Below are 9512 nucleotides of genomic sequence, written 5' to 3' on the forward strand. Positions count from 1 at the left end.
CCAAGGCATTGTAGGAACCTCCTCAGCTAAATGGCCATCGAGCACCAATGTACTCGGACTCCATCGTGGATAGGCCGGTGCAGGTTTGCTTCTTACTACTCCAAGATATAGCCCTACCTCTTAAGACAAATGCATATCCTGAAGTAAATTTGAGTTCATCTCTGTCACTAGCCCAGTCAGCATCACTATAGCCTCTCAATCTCAAATCCGAACCACTGTAGGTGAAGGTGAGATCAGTGGTGCCACGAAGGTATCGAAAGATTTTTTTCACTGCTTGCCAATGGCATGGTCCTGGATTACTCTGGTAGTGACTAATCATTCTAACTACAAAGCATATATCTGGATGCGTGCACATCATCATGTACATCAGACTGCCTATCGCTATTGCATAAGGTACTTTGGATATTTGATTCTTCTCTTCATCAATTTTAGAGCACTGGTCAAGGCTCAAAACACAGGCCTTGTCCATGGGAGTGGCAATGGGTTTAGACTTATCCATGTGGAATTGTTCAAGGATCTTCTTTATGTAAGTCTCTTGAGACAAACTAAGAATATTCTTAGAGCGATTCTTAATAATTTTGATGCCTAACACAAAGTTGACTTCATCGACATCCTTCATCTCAAAAGTAGAGGACAACCACTTTCTAGTGGCGACAATCATCTCCATGTCATTCCCAGCCAATAGAATGCCATCAACATATAAAGATAGAATAAGGAAACTTCCCTTGGACCATTTCACATACATGCAGTGGTCCTCTTCAATCATTTCAAAATCAATAGAGGTAATGGCATAATGAAATCTAAAGTACTACTGCCTAGACGATTGTTTAAAGCCATATATAGAACGTTTGAGACAGCAGACTTTGCGCTCCTGTCCTTTGGCCTCAAAATCCACTAGTTGATCCATAAAGATCTCCTCGTCTAGTTCTCTAATAAGAAATACAATTTTAACATACATTTGAAAGAGTTTCAAATTCAATTTTACGACAATGGCTAGAATGAGGCGAATTGAGAAAATTCTCACCACTGGGGAGAAAGTCTCATTATAGTCTACACCCTCCTTTTGATATGGCCCTTCGCCATAAGGCGTGCTTTATACTTGTTAATTAAACTATCCGCCTTGTGTTTTACCTTTAAAACCCATTTGTTTCTAATGGTGTTACATCTAGGAGGTAGGTCAACTAACTCCCATACCTGGTTCTTACTCATAGAACTTAGTTCATCCTCCATAGCAGCTTGCCACTTATCCTTAGTAGGTGAGGAGAGCATCTCTCACAAAGAAGTGGACTCATCCTCATCCTTTAGAACACAAATGAAAGCTTTCCCTTCAATCTCAAAACGACGATGGGAAATTTTCCCACGAGTGCTTCTACGCTCGAGGGAATCCTGATGATCATTTAGTGGTACACTTCCACTAGGCTGATTAGCCTCACTTTCTCTGGCGATTACAAGATGAGTTAATTTTATACCCTTGCCAAGAGAAGGTGAGACGCTTTCCTCGTCCTCTACCTCAAAGAGGTCGAGATCCCTACTGGTGTCACATATGTTAGGAAAATCTATCTTAATAAAGTAGATTTCTCGTGACTCTATCTTGGTCATTTCTCTGTCAAGGTGTTCGCCGTACATAACGTAACCCTTCGAGCTGTCAGAATATCTTATAACGATGTGGTTCCTAGCTCTAGGGTCAAGCTTCCCAAACTTATGGGAGATGCTATGAACATAACCTGCTAATCCTAATGGTCACATATGCACTAAATTTAGCTCTGCGTCCTTTCATAACTCATAAGGGGTCAAAGGAATTAACTCTAAAGGAACTCGATTAAGGATATAGGCAGCAGTCAAAAGAGCATCCCCCAGAAAGATATTGGGAAGTTGGCTTGTGCTATCATCAACCTAACCATATCTAAGAATGTCCTATTTCTCCTCTTCGCTATGCCATTTTACTATTGAGTGGGAGAAATGGTTAACTGCTTGCGAACCTCCTTCTCCTCACACAGTTTTTTAAACAGGTCGGATAGATACTGGCGTCCCCAGTCAGTGCACAGAGTTTTTAAGCTTTGACTTGACTGATTCTCAATCTCTACCACGAAACATTTGAAGCAATCTAATGTCTCGTAGCGGTGAGCGATCAGATACACATAACCGTATTGCGAATAATCATCAATAAATGTGAGAAAATAAGAGGCGCCATTACATGCATTTACATTCATTGTTCCGCGAATATCTGAGTGGATAAGTTTTAGAGGCTGGGTAGCTCGAACTACCTTTCCGAAAGGCTTCCGATGAGCCTTACCTACTAGACAGGGCTAGCACACAGAGAGGTTGACTTTAGCGAGTGGGCCTAAAAGGCATTCTCTAGCTAAACTAGTCATCCTGTCTCGCCCTATGTGTCCCAATCTAGCATGCCATGTAATAGATTCAGAATTATCATGTGTATTAACTACATAAGAAACAGATTAAGGAGAATCAATTAAATCTAATTCAAAAAATCCATCAAGCAAGGATCCACATCCAACAAAAATACCACTCAAATAAAACTCTAAAGTGCAATCGTCAATGGAATGAATATCCTAAAGGTAATAATGCAAAAACTGAAAGTAGATTGTGCTAAATATCCAGTGCATAAAACACATCGTGAAGAAGTAAGGTGCATCCAGTACGCATCTTAAGTTGATAAGTACCAACTCCTTGAACTGCTTCACTAGTACCATTCCCCATGAACACGTTCTAGGATCAAGTCGAAATTCTGCGATAAGCTACCTTGATCTCGCGCTATATGTTTTGTTGCTCATGTATCCACAATCCAATCAGACTGTGTATGGGCAACCAAAATATGGGTACAAACATATGTTCAGTGAGAGTGGGATAGAAATTGTACCTTCTCTGACTCAGTGCAATCATGAGCGAAGTGCCCCATTTTCTGACAGTTGTAGTATTTGACCTTAGATAAATCTTTATTTTCGCCACACTTGCCTCTTTTTCTCTTAGCAGCTTGTCTTCTTTTGGCACCTGGTTTTGAACTATACCTTGATTTTTTGGGTTGCCCTATCTTTTGTGCTTGAACTTGTGCTTGGCTCATTGGGCTACTAGGGCAGTTACACAATTCACCTCTTGGCGCTCCACCTCAAGTTTCACATGTTATGCAACATCAGTAAAATTTTTAATATTGTCATTGTGAGTGAGAACGAGCTTTATGGGGTTCCAAGAATCGAATAGTATCCTAATGACAACTTGAACCTGCTACTCATCAGTAAGAGTGGTCCTAGCATCTTTCAGCTTCTGAATCATGTCCTTGATCACCCCAAGGTGTTCAGGCATATTGTGCTTAGGATCCATCTTATACATCTCAAACTTCAAGGTCATACCCCTTAACCTTGTAGTAAATGTACTTCTGAAGTCAATGTTCAGCTGGTCCCACATAGACTTAGCTATGATGTGTTTCTCATAATCACCGATCAACTCATCATGCATAGTGGGTAACATAATAAAGTACATACTGCGATCTTTATTTACACACTAATTATAGGCTTCCATATCACGACGGTGCTGAGCGGTAGTACCCTCAGCAGTTTTTCCATAACATTGGTTAAATACTCAAGATAGTTTTGCTCCTTGAACAAATATTAGATTCTTTGACGCCACATGTCATAGTTGAGTCCAGTCAATTTGTCACCCTTGGTGAGGTCCGTAACAATATGATTAGTGGTCATATCACTACACACAAAAATATGCAAGGTAAACATAAGGTACACATTAAGAATTTGTTCCAGAAATCCTAATTAAAATTAATGGTTCCTTACTACACACGGTGAGACAAAAAATTTTGTTAAGGTCATATTCAAATCTCACATTTGTGGGTCAGGGACATATAATTTTAATCGATTTCGAACAAATATGGGGAGAATCAGGTATCTCCAATCCACAAAATTGCATCATACAAACAGGTACGCATGGGTCCCACAGGAACCTCATTGATACTTAAAGTGGCATGTCGAGATAGTGCAAGCGTATGATATGCATTGCGAGGCGTTTTCCCTTTACAAGACTTCTCAAAAAATTAATTATATCGTCCCAAGAAATAATTATATCCTTTAAAGTCCTACTACATCAATCAACTAGTAGGGAGTGCCGCATTTTACATCATGCACGAAAACTACCTCTAACGTACATACATGAACATGTGATCTCCAACCCAGAAAAAATATATCCATGGGTCCGTGGGTGGAGATCAACCACGCATGCCAATAAGTGGAGCGATTCTCCAGTCAAAACCACCATGGGAGGGTATGATAATTTGTCAAATTAGCCTAATAATGCGAAGGTCGTATGTTCGAGTCATGCCAATAGAACCAATAATGTAAAGCAAACAACATAAATATGCATCTTCATATCAAGAAACAATTTCAAGTAAATCATCTAAGAAATTACCTTTCCTTTGACTTAAGTCATTAAGGGCAAAAAGTAATTTGTTTTTTAGGTAGGGTTACACAAACCCAAACCCTAAATTACATAAAAAAATATGTTACTTTGTTACCATTGAGTATGGTTTAACAAATAAATCCTAAATCACAATCAATACTTTCTAATACTTGTCGATTCAAAAATCTTAAAACAAGTAAAACATGATTCATATGATGATATTATTATACAAAAAAAAAAAATTATCATTATAACCATGATAAAACCCATCATATAAAGTCCATCAAATATGTTATAAGGCATTAAGGGAAACAAAGAATATAATTTTAGAATAGGGGTTATACAACACCAAAAAAAAAAAAAAAACTTAATTATAACATGAAAACCCTTATTTTCAAAAAAAAAAAAAATTAAATCACGGGAAGCCGATCCACAGGGCTTGCCGGCGGCCAAGAAGTAAAAATAAGGCCGAGTGATCCCACCTTCACTTTTATAATGTAATCATTACAACAATTATTACAATCAATGATAAATTGTAATCATTACATATAATAATCACAATTATCATTCTTTATTTATTTTTATTTTTTTTTTAAACAAATATGGAATCACCTGAGCATTAAAGTCGTTTCCGATGAATGATCATTAAGTTTTACCTTTTATTTAAGGGCGAGTGGTAGTAGTACGTATTGCTCTTTTAATATTAATCGTTCATTTAATATTAGATTAATTTAAATCATTTATTAGTTTTTTAAATTGCAATTGATTCCTAGTTTTTAGGGTGGAGAGACGACGGATGTGGTTACTTAACTTGTCTAATTTTTTTTTATATAAATAAAAAATAAAAATCCAATATAAGCAGACTCCTCTTTCGATTCTGCTGGGAAATCTCAATTCTCTCTCTCTCTCTCTTGCTTTGCTCTCAAAATAGGATGAGGTAAAAAAAAATTCAACATAACTATTTTCAAGCACTAAGCATATGAGAAACTTGACCACACATATCCAAGTACCATATTTACATATTAATCATCAGAGAAGGGATTTAGACAGTAAAGCTTGCATGTATGGCAGAGGACAAATTTGAATTTATAAAGTAAACAAAACTCTTGAATATCTAGGATTTTATTATTGCTACTTGGGCAGATATTATTAACCTATGAGAATTTACCATAGATGCAAATCTTCAGTGAGATTGATAAACAAAACTTCAACTAAACTGGAGAGCGTTAAAAAAGGAAGAAGAAAGAAGGAACGACCTTGAAGAAGAAGCAAGAAGAGAGAGAGAGAGAGAGGATCGAGATTTCTAAGCGGAATCAAAGGAGGAGTCCGCTTATATTGGGATTTTTATTATTTATTTATTTAAATATTAATAATATTAAACAGAGTTGTAACTGTTTACAACTCTGTTAGCAGGATTAACATATTTAACATGTGTCAATCATATCACTTACATGAACATTTACCGAGCTCCAGACGTTCTGCATTTCTATTTTTCTGCATGTACCGTGACCATTTTGCCTTTATTTAAAACAATATTTTAAATTAAAAAAAAAAATTCACTCTTTTCTTTTCAAACACTATAATGGAAAATTACGTCACTTATTCTCACCCACCATCCCTGATGTTCAGGGAACTGTGTCACGTAATGAGCGACAGTTGCGTCGTGCTCACAAGCAAGGGAGACAACCCCGGCCGAGCTGAGCCATGCCACCCTCATTCTCTTCCAAGAGCAGGCCGCAAAGACACAAAGTCATGGTGAAGCACAAAGATGATGCGCAAAGCAACTGTAAACTCATACTTCTGATACCAATGTTAAATAGAAAGTCAACGGGTATTAGGGATTATTTTAGTAGAGCTTTCTTCGTAAAGGAATGGATCAGATTGCACCACGTGTTGATCCGCACGAATAGCGACGAACGAAAGGTTGCGACAATTTCACCAGGCAATATTCCACCTTTCGAATCCAATGATTACAATGAGATCCTTGGAGACACACACTCTCAATTGGGAGAGATAGAAAAGAATAGGGAGAAAGAGATTAGATCAAAACCCTAATTAGCATTATGGCCAAAACCCTCTTATTTATAGAGAATTGATTAGCTAGGATTTCCAATCCTAGTGGATCTATGATTGCTCCAAATGCGACTCACGAAGGAATCGGATCAAAACCCAATTCGACTTATATTAATTAATAATAATGATGATGATGACATGGCCACTCAAGTCCTCTTATTGCAGATTAAGAAAGTCCCTTAGCTGATTTTATTGAAGACCGGTTTGAATCATAGTTGTTAGACTTCTTAAGAAAACCAAACTTGTTGGGATTTCAAAATGCAAGAAATTTAAACTTCTATTACTGATTAGCTATGGCCGTAGGGAACTTTTAGATTGACTCAGAACTTATGTGAGAATTTAAAATTCACTACCTGTTGTGTTATTTTCTTGTAGCATTGGGCATCTTATAGGTGTCACAAACCATATCATTTTGATGTTTACTCTAGGATTTAATGGTTCCATCGTCTACTTAGACCACCTTCCATGTCGTGTGAGCTTAAAAAAATGTGAAAATGAAAACTGAAAATGTCGAGCCCTCATACAATTGAGAGGGATGGTTCATATGGTACTATAGAGTTACAAACCCTTATTCTGTGTGGGTTTAAAATATTAAAAACGGAAAATGAAGTCCTCGTGCAGTTAAAAAGAATGTGGTTCATAGAGTACTATTCTTCTTAGTGGTCGCTAGCCTAAGCATCCCTTTGTCTACTTTTTTTTGAAGTGGACTGATTGTACGGGTCTCTAACCACTTCATACTTTATTGTGTTCGATATAGGTACACTTAACAATATATGGGTGAATCCACATGATTAATTTAAAGTCTTGTCCGAAAATCATTAGAGAGAGAGAGGGAGAGAGAGATATGAATGGTTCTGGAATTTTATGGTGTGGAGACTGTGTTGAAAATATAATAAATGGTTCTCAAACATGTTTAGACTATATGTAATTAATTAAAATGGAAATGATGAAAAAATGGAAGACAGTGTAGACTTATTTTAAATGGATCGAATTATGAAAGGAACTGTCAAAAATACGATCATATGTAAAAGATGGAAAAAAGACAAAAACAGACGGTACTTGTTGGAAATGTTTTAATTTAAATAATATGATACTAAAAAACAATAATATACAAGTATAAATTGATATATAATTACCTAAATACACCAAAGAAAAATGATAATACATAATGGCTTACTTTCTTTTCTTTTTTTTTTTTTTTTTGGTGAATACGTAATGGCTTACTTGAGATTGTCCCTTTAATTCTTAGATTCAAATATATATCAAGAGAATTCTGATCCAACAGTTGGAATGAGGCTTCCTTTTTGGTTGGCAAAATCTAACAATTTTTTTTTTTTTAAATAATCAACAATCAGTACATTGGACTCTAGGAGTGTTTGCTGGCCTTAAAAGAATAAGACAAAACAGAGAAGATTTTTTTTGGAGGAGAGAAAAAAGTATAATTTATAGTCTTACATTGATAGGATTTTATTTATTTATTTATTTATTTTTCCTAATAATCAACAATCGATGTATTGAGCTGTAAGAGTGTTTGTTGGCCATAATAGAACAAGACAAAACAGAGAAGATTTTTTTTTATTATTATTATTATATATATATATATATATATATATTTTAAGGGGATAGAGAGACCATTAAAAGAAATATAGTTTTTTAATCCTTCATTGATGGGATGTAGAAAGGAAGGAGCACGGGTGGGCTTTAAAAGGAAAAGCTGTAAGTTATCAAACACGGCTCCGAAATGAGAGTTTCCCATTTTATGTGGCGGTTAAGGTGTCATTTTAGTTTTAGCCAAAAATAAATAAAAAAAAGTTGTTGCCTGAATACCATTTTATAAATAGTTCGGTTTTAATTTTAAAATTGAAACTATTTAATAAATGATGATTTTTTATTTTAAATTTAAATCGTTGGTAAATCATTGAAGTAAACCGATTAATATATATTGTAAGTTGAAGTCATTCAATATTAAATTTACATACATTTCAATATAAAAATTAAATTTATATTAACAACTATTAAAAAAAATACATAACAACAAACAATTCAATTCAATGTTAAAATTTATTTCCATTTCACTGAAAATTTAAAAGGTAAAACAACTGTTTTGGTAAAAATTAGAAAACATAAGCAATCATTTATAAATGATTTCAGTTTTAATATATGAAATAGTTGATTAAATGATTTGATTTTGATTTTACCTAAAAAATCTAACATCAAATTGAATCAAACCATTTCCACCGGAACCAAGCTGATTAACAACCTTACCTAAGAGTCTCTCCAACTACCTGTTTGAACTTTTGAGTTGAAAACTTCACACCTCACTATAAGCAAATTGGGGCTTGTAGTCACTTGTGAAGTCCTTTCTTTTTTTTCCTAATTTTGACCACCCATCTGGGATGGATGGTCATTTGCAATATTGCAGGTTAGAGGAGTAAATGGAAATTTCAAGGATGCATGCTCACAAGCTATCAGGTAATGGATTGGGAACTTGGAAACTAGCTACTACCTACGTTGGTTCAGTGGTGGGACCTCATCCATGTCCAAGCAAGTGTTGAATTGCTACCCACAAATCCAACTGATTTATATTGTGTTGATGGCGTTGTTGGAATTTAAGTTTCAAACTATGGTCAAATTGGTCTTTTAAAAATTGTCTTTTTGAAATCCAAAGTAGTCTTTTTGAAATTCAACTTTTCCCCTCAAAAGTGTCTCTTCTACTTTTACTATTTTGTCTTTAGCACTTGTGATGTTGTAAATAAGCCAAAGACAACTCACAAAAGTTTAGACCCACATTGATTAGGGATGAAAGAAAACTTGGATATATATATATATATATATATATGAATGTTTGTTGAGGGTGCAAGCCCTTTGAAGAGGCACTTTCCCTTGTCATGTGTATGGGGGGTTCCTGTGGTGCTTGGTGCTTTTGAATCGCGCATGGGTCAAGCCGTGGCCGGGGTCCGATACGGGTGTGGTTCAAAGAACCTACTTTTTACTACATGTAATTTTTTAATTGAATCCAC

Source organism: Macadamia integrifolia, unplaced genomic scaffold, assembly GCF_013358625.1.
Source record: "Macadamia integrifolia cultivar HAES 741 unplaced genomic scaffold, SCU_Mint_v3 scaffold553, whole genome shotgun sequence".
In the NCBI taxonomy this organism is placed as follows: domain Eukaryota; kingdom Viridiplantae; phylum Streptophyta; class Magnoliopsida; order Proteales; family Proteaceae; genus Macadamia; species Macadamia integrifolia.